This window comes from Sapajus apella, unplaced genomic scaffold, assembly GCF_009761245.1.
Source record: "Sapajus apella isolate SASKATOON/1434 unplaced genomic scaffold, GSC_monkey_1.0 scaffold88, whole genome shotgun sequence".
NCBI classification, from domain to species: Eukaryota; Metazoa; Chordata; class Mammalia; order Primates; family Cebidae; genus Sapajus; species Sapajus apella.
The window spans coordinates 1,853,410-1,871,984 of record NW_022437028.1 but is presented as its reverse complement, the minus strand read 5'-3'; the positions used below and the strand labels follow the sequence as shown (position 1 = coordinate 1,871,984).

General features: G+C 39.7%; 1 protein-coding gene and 1 long non-coding RNA gene across 5 annotated transcripts in view; one reads left to right on the top strand and one right to left on the bottom strand.

Annotated features, from left to right (window-relative positions):
• Positions 1-18,575, top strand: part of AUTS2 (activator of transcription and developmental regulator AUTS2) — a 1,216,826-nt gene that overhangs the window by 142,776 nt on the left and 1,055,475 nt on the right. The window lies entirely within an intron of this gene.
• On the bottom strand, positions 14,152-16,628 carry LOC116534492. The gene is made up of 2 exons (XR_004261756.1): positions 16,486-16,628; positions 14,152-14,846 (listed from the first exon to the last, which is right to left on the bottom strand). It is a non-coding gene; the product is annotated as an uncharacterized LOC116534492 (long non-coding RNA).

Genomic DNA, 18,575 nt, shown 5'->3' with positions numbered 1-18,575 from the left:
TTAGTACTTTAGCTTTCATCGTTGTTATCAGTAGCCAGGGCTTCCTTCTGTGCCATATTGTTGACTTTCAGAATAAAAAATACATTCTTGGCGGGGCACGGTGGCTCACACCTATAATCCCAGTACTTTGTGAGGTCACAGTGGGTGGATCACGAGGTCAAGAGATTGATACCATCTTGGCCAACATGGTAAAGCCTCATCTCTACCGAAAATACAAAAATTAGCTGGGCGTGGTGGCACGTGCCTATAGTCCCAGCTACTCAGGAGGCTGAGGGAGGAGAATCACTTGAACCTGGGAGGTGAAGGTTGCAGTGAGCCGTGTGTCACAGCACTTCAGCCTGGTGACAGAGAGAGACTCTGTCTCAAAACAAAACAAAACAAAACAAAAAAACAATAACATTGTTTACTATGACTTTGTCCCAGGGCATGTGTATTAAGCTTCCACATATAATTTATATCACTTATTCCTTAATAACATTGTCATGGGCTACATGGGACATGTATTTTTTCAACTTTATTTTTTACATATAATGTGCATTTATTGTAAATGTACAGTTTTATGACTTTGAGCTACAATCACCACTGCTATCAAGATATAGATGTTTCTGTCATCCTAAAAATTGCCTTATCTCTTTCCCAGTCTGTCATTTTTACATTTGGCCCCAGGCAACCACTGACCTGCTTCCTGTCGTTAAAGAGTTCTCTTATTTAGAGTTTTATATAAATGGAATTGCATTTTACACACTCTCTTATGTCAGGCCTTTTCACTCAGCATAATTATTGTGAATTTTAAATTTTTTCTACCTACCTGCATACCTATCTACCTACCTATTTTTTGAGATAGATCTCACTCTGTCACCCAGGCTGGAGTACAGTGGCATGATCATAGGGCACTGTAACTTGGAACTCCTGGGCTCAAGCACATTCTTCCACCTCAGCCTCTTGAATAGCTGGGACTGTAGGCATGTGCCACCTTGCTAGGCTGATTTAAAAATATTTTTCCTTTTTTTTTTCTTTGTAGAGACTGGGTCTTGCTGTGTTTTTCAGGCCGGTTTTGAACTCTTGGTCTTAATCGAGGTTTTAGCCTCTCAAAGCACTGGGATTACAGGCATGAACTACCACGCCTCGCCAGCATAACTATTTTGTTGTTGGCATGTATCAGGAGGCTGGTCCTTTTTCTTGCCCTGTGGTATTCCATTGTTGAGTATACTGCAGTGTGTTTAGCCATTCTGCTGGTAATGGGCTTTTGGGTTGTTTCCAATTTGGGACTGCTATGAGTAGAGCTGCTATAAACATTTATGTACAAATCTTTGTATAGCTATGTTTTCATGTCTTCTGAGTAAATAAGAGTAGAATTTCTGCATCTTAAGGAATGTGTATCTTTAACCCCCTTTTATTGATCAGGAGGAGCTTAGAGGATTGGAGTTGACCACTGTCTTACAGCCAGAAAGTTATCAAGCCTGGATCAGCATTTGATTATTCCTCTTCTGTTTTGTCTTTAGGATCTATTCTATTAGACCAGTGATTTCACACTTTTAGAGCACCAAGACTCTTTTTAAAATAAAATATTGTTAGTCCTGGTATGATGACTCACACCTGTAATCCCAGCACTTTGGGAGGTGGAGGCAGGACTGCTGCTTGAGCTCAGGACTTGAGTACAATCCTGGACTATAAATCAAGACCCCCGTACTACATTAAAAAAAAAAAAAAGCCAGATATGGTGGTACCTGTCTGTAGCCAGCTATCTGGGGAGGCTGAGGATCACTTGAGCCTAGGAGATGAAGGCTGCAGAAAGCTATAATTACACCCTGCACTCCAGCCTAGGTGGCAGAGTGAGACTTTACCTCTAAAAAATAAAAAATAAAATATTGCTTAGAATTTCTGTAAAGAAGTGACACAAAAGCACTGTAAACAGCATCCTCAGAAAGTTCAAATGGTCACTTTTTTGCTGTTATCCTGGTGTGTACCCAAGTGCTTCTCAAGGAATGTCTTTTTTCAAAGTGCTATAATCCATTTGGCTGCTTCTTGAAGGAGAGTCCTGGACCCCCTGAGGCCCGGTTCTTAAACATATCTTTTTAGTCCCTGTTGCATTAGTTGTTTCAGAACAGGTCATTGAGCATTTCGCTTTTGCATTTTGGTGGTTCAGAGAGTAAGAAACTGTTTCTCTGGCAGACCAAAAAACCACCGGTCCCTATGCCCAGTGCATACAACTGGTGTGAATAGTAACATTGCTATCCCTGTTGCTATAAAGCGCTGCTGGTGATGTAGCTCCTTGATCCAAAGGGCACTTCAGGGAATGTAGGGACAGATAGGTACATTCAAACTCAGACTATTTACCTTTGTCACCTGGTAATGTTTACAGATGGAGCAGATGCCAGTGTGTTCGATTGCCCTATTCTGGAGCAGTGATTCTCATTTTATGTTATCAGAGTCTAGGTTATGAAATTTGAAATGCACTTTGCCTCCTTTGCACTGTTACCACTGCATCAGAGCATTTTAATCAACTTGCTTTCACTGAAGTGTACAATTTTTCTTCTTATTACATCTGCAAGCTCTCAAGTTTACAGACATGATCTCCTTGGCTAGACTAATATTACTTGGCCATTCTTGCATGCAAATTTAAAATTTAATATCTTGCTGCAGGTCTGTTTAGTTTTATGCAAATTCCAATATAGATTATATTTTGGAGCTGTAAATTAGAAATTACATTCGGTGGAAGTAATATTTGTGTGGGTTTAAAAAAGTAATCTTGCAGTTTGCATGGTGCATGGTGTTTCTTCTGAAGAAATGGGATTTTGAATATTCTGTGCTAGTTTAGTAGATGTCTTGCCAATTGTGTTACTGATAGTGGAAATACAAAAACAATGCCAATATGTGCATTAAAAATTTTTTTTTTTCCTTAAGAGGCAAAGTCTCATTCTTTTGCCCAGGCTGAAATGCAGGAGCACGATCATAACTCACTGCAGCTTTAAACTCCAGGGCTCAGGTGATCGTCTTGCCTCAGCCTCTTGAGTGGCTGGAACTATAGGCATGCTCTGTTAATTAAAAATTATTATTATTTTTTTAGAGACAGGGTCTCTCTATGTTACCAAGGCTGATCTTGAAATCCTGGCCTCAATCTTCCTGCCCTGGCCTCCCAAAGTACTGGGATTATAGGCATGAATCACTATGCCTGGCCTACATTGACATTTTTAATGACATTTGGCTGCTTTTTCTAAGTTATTTGGGATTAACTGTGTTCTCTCGTGTATTAATTCATTGAATATATGGTTATGGCTGCTTGATAGGCTTTCCTTTTGGTTTTGATGGTACAGCAACAAACAGGCTGTGTCCTCATGAAACTTAACTTCTACTTGGGAGAAACAGACTTCAATAAACACCAAGTAAATATTTGGTATCTCTGATCGTGATACATTCTATGGAGGGAAATAATTCAGGGTCTAGGGATAAAGGTATGCTGAGATGGAGGTGCTAGACATCAGGAAAGACCTCTCTAAGGTTACATTTATGGAGAGACTTGAAGAGGGAATGGAATGAGCTGCGCATCTCTTCTTAGGAGAATATCAGTCTGTGTGGAGACACTGAGAGGTACAGGTTTCCTAAGTGGGTACTCTTGCCATGTTTGGGGAGTAGTAAGGATGTCAGCCTGACTAGAGCAGAGAGGGAGGTAGAAATAGGGTGGATATTAGAGGGGTAGCGGATGATGGGGAGATGTCACAGGTCACACAGGACCTTGTAGGTATTATAAGGACTTTGGCCTTTACTCTGAATGAGGTGGGGCACTGTGGACGAAGGTATTAGGTAAGTGGACTCTGACCATCTTTGGATGACGGACGTGGGACATCATCATCAGCCATTGCAGGTGTGGACCTTGGATGTTGCTTGCCTAGGGCTGGTGACCAAAAAGAAGGTAGAGTTGGATGCAAGAGACCGGCATTGTTGGTATTTTGTGTTTGAGTGTCCAAAACATTGTGGCAGAAGCCTGAATATATGTGTTGCTTGGGCCTAGCATCTGTGTTTAACAAATACCCCAGGTGATTGATGCACTCTTTTAAACACAGAATGCTGGGCCTTACCCAAAGGTTTTCTGATTCAGGAGGTTTAGGGTAGGGCCCAAGGATTTGCATTATTTACAAATGTTAAGGTGATACCAGTGCGGCTGGCCAAGGACCACGCTTTGAGAACCACTGCTCTGGTGAATGGGAATTGCCGTCTTATCTGCAAAATGAACTTTGCGTATTTCTGCCTTACAAAATAGGTAATAGCCTGAACTCTGAGCCAAACTGATTTACTGTGGTATGACCTTGGATATGGCATATAGAGTGATTCCTCCTTGCATATAGTATTAATAAGTTCTTAGTAAATGCTAGCTATTTCAGTATGGTATGTAGGTATAAAATGATGTGGTGGAGGTAAAAATATGAATAATTTGCTGAATATAATCTCTGGACTGGGGGCATTGTAAACAAGATCTTGCTTTGTTTTCAGCATGACTTGGAATGTTCATTAGTTTTGTTTTACACATAGGGAAGTGGCTTATTCATGATCGTGCAACTAGAAGCAGCAATGCTAGATTTCAAATGCAGATCTTTCTTGTTTCAAATCCTGAGATTTGTTACCACATGAGCTGTTTGGAATACTGGATTGGCTTTCCTACAGTTTTTGTCATTTTGTGTGTGTGGTGTGTGTGTATGTGTGTGACAGAGACAGAGAGGAAAGAAATGTGTGTGTATGTGAGAGAGTGTGTGCCAGAAATCATTTCCATAAGTTTTAAAATCTCTGTTAGGCCACTTTTTAATCTGTAAAATGGGCATGAAGCATGCAGAGTTCATAGGTTTCTTTACTGAGTAGAAAATGAGATGGCTTAACATTGTTTTTTTCTTTTCTAATTTAAAAAATTTCAAAGCCAAATCAAATAGAGATAAAATGTATTTATGGAATTTTTCTTTAGGGTTTCTTATGAGAATGGATTTTTCCTAATATGAAACTTCAGTTATTGAATTTTGTGTGGTGAGGATGCTTCTCATCAGGGTCTCAGTTTGGGAATAAGAGATCATGTTCCTTTTAAAAACAGCTTACTCTGTTTGAGATTTTAGATTTCTTATCTCAGGAAGTTCACTTACTGTTAGGATAAAAATTTCCTAGGTAATCAGGCAGTCCATGTCTTTTAGGACTATAAAAAAAAAGTTCCTAGATAAGGCATCTGTACAAAGGAATGAAGTACCTGGGAAAGTGTTTTGGGGGAGACCATATCTTTAATTTTTGAAAGGGCTAGGGTAGCCTGGTGGTTTGGAAAAGTTAAAAGCATTGCATAAAACTCAAACATAAGAGTAATTATTGTTACTGTTGTAAACTCCCACTTATCCACGAATCAGATAGGTGGCAACCTCCTCATTTTAAATTCTGGTTATAAAATTGAAAAAGCCATTGATAACAGCTGTCACAAAGTTGGAACTTTTGTAGCAACAGTTTCAGGTGAAGCTTCCTCTGACCCCTTAGTCAATGAGCTAGGTAGAAATAAAAGAGAAATTTTATATTCTGAAGATGTACAGACAATTACAAGAAACTCTGGTTGACTTCAAGGGGAAGAGACACAATAGCTACTAAAATAAAAGTATGACAGTTGGGCTAAACAGGCAGCTCAGTCATCCTGGGAGTCCCGGAGGGCAACACTGTATGTAGTAACTCAGGTTCTTAGAGAAAAGTGGGTCATCAACAAGAAGCATACAGGCTTGTTTCTGGTATCTTTATAAGCATAGAGGGAAATAATGAGTGTATCAGAGAGCTCTTGTCAAATTTAGTTTCAATAAAACAGTTTGCTAAGGGGTAAGTTTATTTGAGAAAAGAAATCACTGGTACAGCATAAATACTCTGTTCCTCAAGGATGAGATTAGATAAGTAGGGAGGTAGTAGGGTGAGGTGGAAGGAGCTTGGACTTGGAGACAGATACTTCATTAAAAGCAGTCACCTTAGATATCTCTGAGCCCCAGCTTCCCTGTATATAAATTGGGAATAATACCTGAAGAGGTGGTTGTCAGGGTTGAATGAGATAACATATTCAATGTGCCTTGCCCAGTGCTTAATAAATAGTGATGAGACCGGTAGATTTCTCTGTGAGGGAGCTTCAGGATATACCTCCCATATACAGACTTCTATTCCTTTGAATCTGCTGCCCCCCACCTTTATGAACTGTAATATCTTTATAAATATACAACATCTTTATGAACTGTAATATATTGCGTACTATAGAAGTCACCCATTTAAAGTGTACACTGCAGTGGCTTTTAGTAGATTTACAGAGTTGTGTAACCACTACCACAGCCAGTTTTAGAACATTTTCATCGCCTCACAGAGAAACTTGTACCCTTTAGTTATCATTACTTTATTCCCTCATCCTCTTTCCACCAGATGTTGTAGGTGCCATGTTTCTTCTCTTCCCTTATCTTCTTTTCAGCTGTGGACAGTGCTGATTTGCCTGTTGCTGGATCATGTGATTGAAATTCTTGGAATTTTTCTGTAAATAGCCAATTTAGCTTCTCCCCTTCCAAAGTATTTGTTTCTTTGGAAGCGGAGGGAGCTGCTGCAGCCAGTGCAAGGGCTCACCATTTTGCACTTTGCGGCTGTTCATATGGCAACTTTATTTAAAACTGCTCCTGCACTGCTTATTTGTTTTGTACAAAAACAGTTCTCCCTGGCTTGCGGCTTCTCTGCTGCCATGTTGACAAATGTTGCTTCTAGTGAAATACACAAAAATAAATAACAGCAAGGGAGAGGGGAGCACAGAGCTAAGTGAATTCATTTTGCCTCTTGAGTGCCATTCTCATTTGTTTTAAAAACCACCCTGGCATTACAGACAGGAAAGGGGGAGGCAGGAGAACCGCAGGAAAAGAATGGGCCACATTTGATTCTATGAATTGGGCTGTAGGGGCTGGTTGAACAAACAACTTGAGAAGTATCTGTAATTTAGGGGCTGGGGTTGAGGAAGAGTTGACAAGGAATCTGAATACCCTGCAGATATTCATGTAGCAGCAGCCTCATTTACATGGTCTTCAGAGTTTATTTGGTATGTTCTCTTGTTTTCTCATTCTGTTGATGACGAGATTCAAATTTAAGCACTGCTGATGTAGTAGTACATGACCATGGTTGGTTTCTGTCAGTGTGGTAGGGTGTATATTAGGACTGGAAAAAGGCCAAAGTGTGAGGGTGTTGAGGTTCTCAATTTTTACTCTGCAGGTTTGACCTACATGAAAAGCTGGGGGGAATGCTGACAAATATTGATTCCCTTTCTGAGTCAAGTATTTCTACAAATGTTACTAGTATTATTATTACTTTTCAGAGAGAGGGTCTCCCAACCTGGAGTGCAGTGGCGAGATCATAGCTCACTGTAGCCTTAAATTCTTGGGCTTAAGTGATCCTCCTCCCTCAGCCTCCCAAGTAGCTAGACCCACAGGCATGAGCCACCATATTCAGCTAATTTTTAAATTTTTTTGGTAAATATCTGGGCCTTAAAAAGTGCTGGGTTTACAGGCATTAGTCACCAGGCCTGGCTTCAGAAACATTGTTTCATTGGTTAGCATTAAAAAGGTTGGTGGTCTTAGCTTCATTTCACAGACTAGGGAGGACAGAATGTTCAGAAATTATGATATTTCCTTGCCAAAGGTGGTATAGAAATTAGGGAGTGGAATAAAATGGAAACCCAGTGCTTCCAGACCTATAATTTGTTCTTTTTCTACTTTAATAGTAAGCCATCAGAGGTATGGAAGAAGAAAAGGGGAAGGGCATTGGAAAATAAAGGGGATAACAGTAAGCAGTAGAGGCTGAAAACATTTTGTTTAGAAAAGTTACACATCTTCTTTGAAAGTTTTTGTTCATTAAAAACCACCAGGAGAAGTACAGTGACTTGCAAGCACACACAAAACTGTTTTGGGTGGGTGAGTTAAGAATGATCACCTGACTAATTACTATTGACTGGAAAAACATTTCCCTGAGCCTTTCATAAATTATCTTAATGTGCATATTGTTGAGGGAGTACCTGATAAATACACCCTAAATGGCCACCCAGGGTCTGAGAGGTTTGCTTAGCCAGAACCAACCTTTCATTCTGGGTCTGGCAGATTGATTTCTATTTGTTGAATGATTTTCAGTGCTGTTTATCACCTAAATACTCTGTTCAAAATAATTTCTTGTCCATTGCTAATAGTAGATGCCTTTAGGGAGAAGGGGAGAGAAACAGGAGTGAGGTGACAGGGACTTACTTTTCCTTATATTCTCCTTGGTACTTTTTGTGTTTGTTCCATGTACTATTCTATATGATGGAAGGGAAGGAAGTGTATTTAGGCAGGTGGGAGGTAAGAAGGGTAGATGAAAGGATGAATTATTAGTCTGAACTCTAGGTCTTTATTCATCAGTGGTTTAGTCTGTTGGATTGTTTCTCAGCATATAAACTTGTTAAGTTACGTAGACATATAATAGGCGTTAGTTCAGTTTATCGGATCTGCAAAGGTATAGCCAGGTGCCATCATGAGGAAGTATAGTAGTACAGTGTTTAGGGTTAAAAGAATCTGAAACTTAGACTTCCTGGGTTGTAACCCTTTCTTTACCACTTAGTGGCTGAATGTGACCTTGGATCTTACCTTACCTGGCATTTCTGTGTTTTGGATAGCTTGTTGTTAAAATAGTGGTTATAACAAAACTTGTGGAGTTGGAAGGATTAAATACGATTCTTAATCCACATGAAGTTCTTATAACAGTGCCCAATACACAGTACTCACTAAAAGTTAAATTATTTTATAATGACTTTCATCACAGGTGCTGATTTGCCTCATCCATCTCTCTGCCCCTTTCTTCAATATGGTCCCAAACTCCCCCTCCTTGAATGCCCAGACACATGCTGACTAAGGAGTCCTTCTTTTGAGTTCACTAGCCTGGCACTGGCTCCTAGAAGTGCCCTTTTCCAGTGACAGCAGGATATTTGGACCATTGGGAGAGTGAGTGGACTGGGGTGGGCCTCCGCTCTCTACGGAGGTGTATTTTCTACCAGTGGGAGGAAACATCACTTGTCAGAACACAGCTTTGGCTTGCCCAGGTTCTTGTACAGATGAGCCTAGAGTCTCTCTGGGCCCCTTGTCATGGATCCAATCCAAGGCTGTCACTTGCTGAGCCAGGAATAATATAGGAATTAGTCTTTTTCTTCTTTATACTAAGCACTAATCAATCTACAGTTAACTCTGTATCTAATTTCTGAACCAGATGCCGTGAATAACTGCCCCTGAATGTATTTGCCAATAAAAGGATAAGTTTAAGGCGTTTAATCAATGCCGCTTGCACTCAGTATTTAAGGTCAGAATCTTGTGTGAGACTTATTTTGATAAGGATAATTGTTGGGTTAAAAAATGAATGGTTTTTGAAATTGTGACACTCGTGGGTGAATTAATCTTTGAGAGGATGGAAAATTGTCGATTTAATAAGAGTTCTCTTGCTCTCTAGTTGTCTTTCAGGTCACTTTTGGAAAAATATGACTTTTAGGAGGAAGGAAATTTTTTTCAATGGTGAGGGAGATAAGAGACTAATAGAAATTTCTAAGGAGTCAGTGATAGAGGCTCAGAGGGGAAATTGGAAATGAAACTGGATATTTTGGAACTGTAGTGAGCTGAGGGGCTGGAACTGCAGCTGTGTATGTTTTAGGTAATATTAACTTGTAATTTTATGTCTCCAGCATACCTTTCTCAAAGGAATTCATGTTTCCTGACCAACAACTGTCTACTGTCTAGAATAAAGTATAGAGTTTAGAAACATCTAGGGTTTAGATACTGGCTTTACTGAATGGCCTTGGGCAAGTCACTTAACCTCTGCACCCTCAGTTTTTATAATTACAAAATGGGGATGGTAGTAGCTACCTCATAGTTGGAAAATGTAAATGTGATCACGTATGTGAGAATGTGAAGTGTAGTGCCTGGCACACAAGAGGTGCTTAAAGGGGCATCTCCTTTTACTTTTTTGTGGAGTTTACTTGGCTGGTCTGTCATACATTTGTCTGTTGTGCAAGTGGATACATGTAACGTGGAAATTTCCCTACCTTGTGACAGTGGGTTGGAAATTGTTCCTTTTGACCTGTTTTGTTTTGTTTTGTTTTTTCTTTTGTGCTTATAGAAAGGCATGAGAAAAATGAGTCAGGAAGCCCTCCATTTCTGGTGAGGCTTAGTGGTAATTCTGTTTCTCAGTGGCTCACAAGCCTGTGCAGTTCAGAGAATATGATAACTGGTAGATCTTGGAGAACCAGGCTCTGCTCCTTTGGCTATGGGGAAGTTCCTTAGTCTTCCTAAAGTTCCCTGTCCATGAAAGGAGGATGTGTGAGGGTACAATATGGGTAATGTTTGTGAACAACCTTTGTTAGTGTCAGGGAACTCCACAACTATGTGGTGTGGTATTTTCATTATCTTGAGTTGACAACAGTACTTATCCAAGAGTGAGTTCTGATATTTTGTCAAATGTTAAAGGCTCAAGAAATAACTTTCAACTCAAGGAAGATTTGTATCTACTCTGGAACTGGAGGAGCTTATATTAAGAATGTAAGATAGCTGGACTTCCAAGATTTCTGGGAGAGCTGGCAATCTCCCTGAGGCTCACGTTCTTAGACCGGCAGGTCACACATGGGGGCTTGTGATTAAGCTGGTGCTGAGTATTGCTGAATTATAGGTCTTTGTGTGCCATGGGCTGGTTTTCTGCTGTTCACGTGTAGTCTTAATAGTGGCCTGCTTTCCTTTGCCTCAACTGTGACATCCCCTTGAAATGACCTTTGTGGAGGCAGAGCTTGGATCTGCCTTGCTTCTTGCTGCCTACTGTGCTGTTTTGTGCAGAGTACTACGCTTGCTCCCCTTTTCCTCCTCTGGTGTCTTAACAGGTGACTCAGCTGGAAGAGGAAGTTGCAGAAGGTCAGGCTGCCAAGCACCTCTCTTCATGCCTCAGCGAATCCACACCTCAACACTGTGTGGGAAGAGGTGCTCATCTGTTGAGAAGGTGTGGGGACAATATATGGTACACACAGAGGCTCCAGGGTGGTTATGATGAGCATGGAGTGTAGTGGGAGAAGGTGCAAAGGACGGTTTGGGAGGTAGGAAGTAAAGTTTCAGCTACAGCTGACAGTGAAAGGCCTTTTCTGTCTTTAGACTTTTACTGTGTAGGATATAGGGATTTGTATATGTGGCTTTTGACTTTAACTCTGTTGGAATAGGGATTTGTTGGAGGATGTTAAGTAACGAGGATGGTATGAAAGATGCATTTTCAGGGGTTTCATTTGCTCATGGCATGTGCAAAGATGAAGGGTGGGTGGTGAGGAAAGTGGAAATAGGAACATAGAAGACTGCTGCAGTATTTCAGATGGGGATTGTGTGGAGCCTATTTAGGTCATCTCCAGTGCAGGTGCCCAGGAGAAGTTGCAATAGATATTGTACATGCAAAGGAAAATGACATTTGAGTGCCTGCTTTGTGCCAGGAACTTTAAGTACTCTACAGACATTAGCTCTTCTCATTCTCACAATAGCAACAAGGGGAAGGTGTTATTTCTCACCATTTTTCAAATAAAGAAACTTAGGTTTAGAACAAAAGTAGTCTGAGATCCCTGGACAGCTTGTAAGTTGCAGGGTTGGGGTTTAAGCCTGATTACATCCAACTGCAAGTCCTTTCTGTTCATATTACACCACACTGTGGCCCTCAGGACATAGCCTCATGTAGTGGTTTTGCATTAGCAAATAACTTTGCAAGGACTAGTCTATTAATAGTGATCTCTTTCAACATTCCCATGAGATGAGGGAGCACAATTAATTGTTCAGCTGAGGGATTAGAGATATAAGAAGGTTAAGTGACTTGACGAGATCACCCATCAAGTGGTTTGGGGAGGACAGGCAGAGGTGAGTGAGGTTTGGAGCTGGCCATTTTGAGCCAATAGTCTTATTGAGAACAAGAATTTTCCAGCTTCATTTTATAAATCCAGTCTTTCTTCTAATTCTATAGATTAGGGAAACTGTCATGGAAATGGTATGCAAGGCAAGTGCCTGAGACTGAGATGGCAAAAAGCACCTTGTTATCTTGGGGTTACTTTATAATCAAACTCTCTCTTCCAGCATAGTCTTTAATTAAAATAACAATCATCTCCATCAAAAACTAATCATCTTTATTAAGCATGCAGATTGGAATAAGAGTGGGGAGGCTTATGTCTGAGAAAGATCTCACCAATAAATTGTTTCCTTTGCCATAAGAATTGTGTTGCTGAGCTTAATAATTAGAAGAATCCTCACTCTACCCTGCTTCCCTTTTCTTGTTGTTTTTCCTGGGGATACTTGAGGTGCCACAGAGAGCAACATTATGATAAGAGCCATGGGAAACCCTTGCTAATTACGGTATATTGTGCCCCTGTTCCTTGTCTATCAGTCTCTATTGGTTATTATTACTCATTTAATTTTTATTTTTGAGAGATGAATTCACAGGGCAGAATAGGTCTTGAGAATGTCTTTGACTTGGATGGACACTTTGGGCATGTGGGGTCAAGGGATTGGGTACCTTGTGGTAGGAGTTGGAGGAATAATTAATATATTTTGAAAAGAGGTAGTGAAGGCCAGGGACTGAAAAGATGCTGAACTACAAACCTGAATGATTTTATAGTTTGTTAATGTTATCCCTGAATGCCAGGCACCTTCATGATTTAACCCTGCCTTGCAAACAGGGATGATAGTTTTGCAAATGATTTAACCCCCTGCCATCGACTGCTTTCTCCCCGGAGGTCACGGGGCAAAGACAAGCAACACTGGCATTGTGCATGTGTGACTGGTAATTATAGGCACTAAAGTGGCCACCTGCACCGTTGCAACCCTATGTAATATTCTAGTGAAGTGATCTGGTTTCTGCAGTCAGGATGCCAAATATGGGGGAGAAGGAAGTGATAGTCATTTACTGTGTCATGTTTAGTCTTTTGCAGATGTGCTTACAGTTTTAACAAAGGCAGAGAAGAAATTATAGGGTGGGAAAGAAATGCCTACAGACAGCCTGCTAAAGCCTAAGAAGGAGGAAACTAGTATTTGTGTGTTTTAGAAATGCTAAGCCCTTGCTTACATATCAGCAAGCAAAATATTGGCATTCACTCCTGACTTGAGGAAGGCATCTCTGAAGTCAGTAGAAGGAAATGCCTAAACATAGTCCTCACTCAGAAAGAAAGGAGAACTGTGGAAATGCTCAGGATTATCTCATAAAAGCCCTTTGTGTATTTGAAGCCTCTAATGAAATCAGCCTTGCTTTCCAGGCCAGACAACTCCAGTTGTTCTTACCTTTCTTTATTGTATCTTTTTTTCCATTTCTTTTATGCTTTTGTCATCTTTTAAAAATTCTTTTATTTGAATAATACCAGTAGGAATTGAATTTCATGTCTGAATGCAGGGATGACTTGCTAGTAACTACTAGTTTTTATCAGAAAGCAGAGTGGGATGCTCAGTGATGTTGTTGATGGTGAAGGTGTCCAAATCTTTTTATATGCCTAGCTACATTATCTGCTGCATTTACCTGTGTGTAGCGTTGGTGCGTGGAACATAGTGGGCATATAAACATTTATTGAATGAGTGAATATACATATACTGAAGTTTTTACAGTTTTTACTTTAAAAGTTAATATTTGCTCTGGGTCAGTAAAGAGAAACACTTTGTTTTGTTTTTTTCTTCATAAACACCAAAATCCTAGGAAACATTGGCTTTAATTTGCCACAGCACTCTGCAGCTTGTACAGACTTTTCCAGAGAAGACAAATTCTTTCTCAGTTCCGTGTTAGTCCCTTGCTTTCTCATCTGATTCCTCTTTCCTTTCTTCTCTTTTCTCCCTTTCTCTCACCCATTCATGTATTGAATTCAGTAAATGCTTCTTCAACCTCTCCTGTAAGCAAGGCACTATTTTAAGTGCTAGGGATATTATTATAAGCAAAATATTGTCTCTGGTTTCATGAAGCTTATATTTTGGTGGTGGATCAGGGGACATGATTGACCAGAAGAAGTTAGATTTCCCTGTTGGGACAAGGCTTTTAGAGAAGTTAAGTTGGTGGTTATGTAGGTAGTGGAGATAATGATTGCTCCCTGTGAGGGACTTGCAGGATAGGCTGTGATTTCACTTTATTTTCTATTTACATAACCGTCTGAATCCCAATACAGTGTTTTGCCTGATATGAAAGATTCCTTTCAGGCAGGGTTTTGTCAGTTATCATTTATATCTCCTTTTCTGTGATTAGATTAGATCCCTTTGATTTATTCAGAGAGAAAAATGGGCAATATGCAGTGTGTTTCTGCCCAATATCTATTTTGCTATGATGTTGATGCAGTAACGTATACTTTCTTCTTCTTATAGTATGTTTTAAACATTCCATTATTCAGAAATTGGTGCCCCCTTCTTGTTACTACTGTTTGCCTCCAGTTATTTAGAAAGCAGTTAAATTAATGTTCTTTTACCGCCCGCCTTTAGTATGAGTTTCAACAATTTTAACACAAAGTACACATATCAACTGTGTGAATTTACTGAAACCCAAGCCTGTGATATTCATTAATTCATTAATTCATTGCTTTACCTAGCAAGTGTCCAAAACAAAAAAAGACATTTGCTTCCTCTCTACACATTTCAGTCTATTATGAACTGTTTTGTTGAAATCCAGAAACATAACATGCAATTCTCTGGGGTAAACATTTCACTAAATAAACAGCAGTGAGAATTCTGAAAATACACATAACTGGGTCAGCCTGGGCTTATCAGAGAAGTTTTCACAGAGTAGGCAATCTTCGATCTGGTTCTTGAAGGGCAAGGATGTGTTTGCCTCCTAGAGACCTGTTGAGTAATAGCCAGAATTAATTAGTTTTGCTGCAGTAATTGAGGTGCTGGTCCTAGAGTGTGGCTTCCATTGCAGTGCTGGACGTGGGGAACATGATCTCATTGCAAATACAGCCTGGGTGGGTGTTTGGGTTTTGTTTTAAATATTCTGAAGCAGCATTTAAACAAGGTTGACATCAGGGCCTTTTTAGTTGGTTACGACTGTTGTTCACAATAGATTTAGATTGATAGGGCTTTAGTTTTCTTACCGTTGCATTCCAGCATTTTGAATCAGTCACTTTATTACATCATTTACTTTCTGGCTTAGACTTAGTTGTTATTAAGTGAATCAGGGATAAACCGTAGGTTACTCTTCTGCTTCCTTTTTCAAGTAATCTGGAGTAAACAAGACAACGAAATCTCTGTTGTCACCATGTTTTGTTCCCATCTCAGAACCTGTAGAATGGCCAACATTTCTAGTAGTGTATTGGGGTAGCCAAGAACAAAGTGTTTTTTTTAAAAAAGAGTTTAGAAAAGCTCATTAACACATTTGTTACTTGCTGAAAGCACCAGTGAATTTTCCAGCATCCGTATTGTCCTTAAAATTTGCCCTTTAGTTCTTAAGGTTGTAGAGGTGTGTTTTTTTTTTCCTTCCCCCTTTAATCCTCTTCTGAACTCTCTTTGGAGAGACACCTAGTGAGAGAGTAGGCCCTTCTGCTTTGTGTGCCCTCTAGTAAGAGATGATCAGCAGCAGCTTTGTATTCTAACGTTGAAAATGTGTTGTTCTAGATCATTTCAACCCAACAACTCACCCTCTTCATGCCTAATGCCTGGAGCTAAGGCCTTATTTCTGTCTACATTAGCCAAAAAGAAAAGAAAAAGGTGGGCCAGGATAATAACAATTATCATAGTAGGAACACTTATTGCGTGTGGAATAACCAAGTGTTTGCCTATGTAATACACATGACAACCCTACTAGGTGCAGGTACTGTTGTTTTCTCCTTTTGGTGGATAAGAAAACTGAGTCACAGAGAGATTCAGTAATTTGCCTAAGGTCAGACAGCTGTCTGCCCGGGGAACCTATATACTTAATTGCTATGTTAAACTATGGTTATCTCTTATCCAAATTGCTTGTGACCAGAAGTGGTTCAGATTTTTTATTTTTTCAGAGTTTGAAACATTTACATATACATAATGGGATATATTGGGGATGGGACTCAAGCCTAAACATTAAATTCATTTATGCCTCATACACAGAGCCAGAAGGTAATTTTATAAAATACTTTTAATGATTTTGTGCATGAAATAAAGTTTTGACTGTGTTTTGACTGCAACTGCTTCTGTGAGTCCAGGTGTAGAGTTTTTCATTTGTGGCATCATAAAAGTTTCAGATTTTGGAGCATTTCAGATTTCAGATTTTCGGATTAGGGTTATACAACCTGTACTTCATGAGACAATTGAGAAAAATGCCTTTCTAGGGCCTCAAACAACCGGACATTACCCTTGACTATTCCATGTTGTGCATTGGAGAGTCAGATCTCCTTGGTGCCTGTGAACAAGTGTTCTTTTGAGTGATGGTCTTCTTTTTGTGATGCTAGTATATACTCTTATTCTAGCCCCACCCCATGTAAAGGACTCATTTTAAAGATGGGCAAACCTAGAGGCTGAACCTGACTCCTTACTCTTCATGCCTTCAACTTATGGCCATAAAGGATTCAGTTTAGCCATTCTGTCCTCAGGAAGATCCCATACGAATAGAGGCTTTAATTTCTGGTTGCATTCTTGCATTTTGTGTTTTTTCTTGCCTAACAAATGAAAGAAGAAAGTTTATCTTAATAGTAAACTGAAATGAAAAACCACTTTTTTTCATGAACTTGCTAATTTTCTTTCATTGTATAGTATGAACTCAAGCAACAAAGACCTGGCCAAAAAACAAACAAACAAAAAGCATCATTTTCTGTAAGATACTCAGTTGCACTAACACCAAGACTTACAGAGTTTAATTGGAGACAATTAAAAAAAATTTTTTTTAAAATAGAGATGGGGTTTTCCATGTTGACCAGGCTGATCTCGAATTCTTGGTCTCAAGCGATCTTCCCATCTTGGCCTTCCAAAGTGCTAGGATTGCAAGTGTGAGCCACCATACGTGGCCTCTTATTGTAGATGATTTTTTAAAATGAAGATTCGCTTTATAATAAGAAAAGGGAAACCATAATTCCAGACCACAGAGAAGGGCTTCTTTAATATATTTAACCTGTTTATTTACGGATCACTTCTTTCTAGAGAGACTGAATTGAGGGCAGAGAAACCTAAATCCTACATATAAAGAGCTGCTGCCCATTCAAAATAATTACAAATGACAGTAAAGCATCTCCCCACATAATCCTTATATCAGTAGGAAAGTAGGTTTTGAGATTCAAAAAACTCAATTTCAAATCTCTAGTTGTAAATGTTTGACTTAATATATAAGGCACTTATCAGAGGAGATGGCTGCAAATAGATTTGATGACAGGTAAGTTTTTCTTATGTTCTGCTAACTTCTTACTCATTCTTGGCCAACCACTGATATGATGCTGAGAGTTGCCTTCTTCTTTCCCCTCTACTAGCTTGGGGTCTGCAGACCAAAAAAAAAAAAAAAACCCTATAACTTGCAAGTCTAATAAATGCATGCTTCAGCTGCCTGGAAATGCTGCTGGACTGGCGATTTACTGCCCTAGTCTAATAGAGACTGCCTCAGATCTGGTCTTTAACCTGGATTAGCTGGCTAAAGGGAATCCTCTGGGATTCTGTTTGCCATCGCCTGGTGATGTGTTGCTATATAAATGTAACATCCACTAACTTTGTCAGGTGATGTCTGGCCTGGCTGCTATGGCTGTGATTGGAATTGAAACATACAGCTTGTTATTAAGGTAGTGACTGGCTGTGGGGGACACTGATGTCTGTTGTTTTTCATTGTTTATTGATCTAGTGACTTAGAATGCCTTTCCTGAGGTGTTACTGTTAAATAGTTCAGTCCTGTTAGCCATTTTGTGAGATTGTCTTTCTGTGTGATTTGTGTGTATTTCCTTGATCTAGTAGGGTGCAGGGTCAAGGACTGAGGGGAAGGTATAATTGTTTACAGAAAATGTGACAGGACATGGATTTGAAATAAAATAGGAGGTTAAGGAATATTGTGCTCCCCTGAATATTAAGGAAAAGCTTTAAGCCCTGAATTAACTTCAGAAAATCCCCTTGCTCTCACGGTTGGGAATTTGGCTGGGTAAGCTAATAACTGGAATGAGAACTAGGAGTTGTAGGTTAAATTTTTCCCTGGCAAATACCAGTATTTCAGGATTACCTCTACTCTTGTCTTGCTACCTCCCACAGGATCTTTACAAACTCTGTGCAGTAGAGATTATCTTGATAAAGATTTCGGATGCATTTTATAAAATGATGCATGTTGTTTTTTATTCATTTAGTACATTTATTGAGTACCTACTATATGCCAGCCCCTGTTCCTGGTCCTGGGATTATAGTGGTATATGAGAAAAACAAAATTCTTAGCCTTATGGAATTTATATCATAGTGGACTATAAATTACAATGTTCACTATTTGAGAGGACCCAAGCTTCACCTGTTGTGGCTGTTCGGCACACTGGCCCGGGTTGAGAGAAGAGACTGGGATTCAAGTTGCAGTTCCTGTCCTGATTTGCTGCATTTCTCTAGGCTTGAGTTTAACTACCTGTAAAATAATGACATTGGGCCATA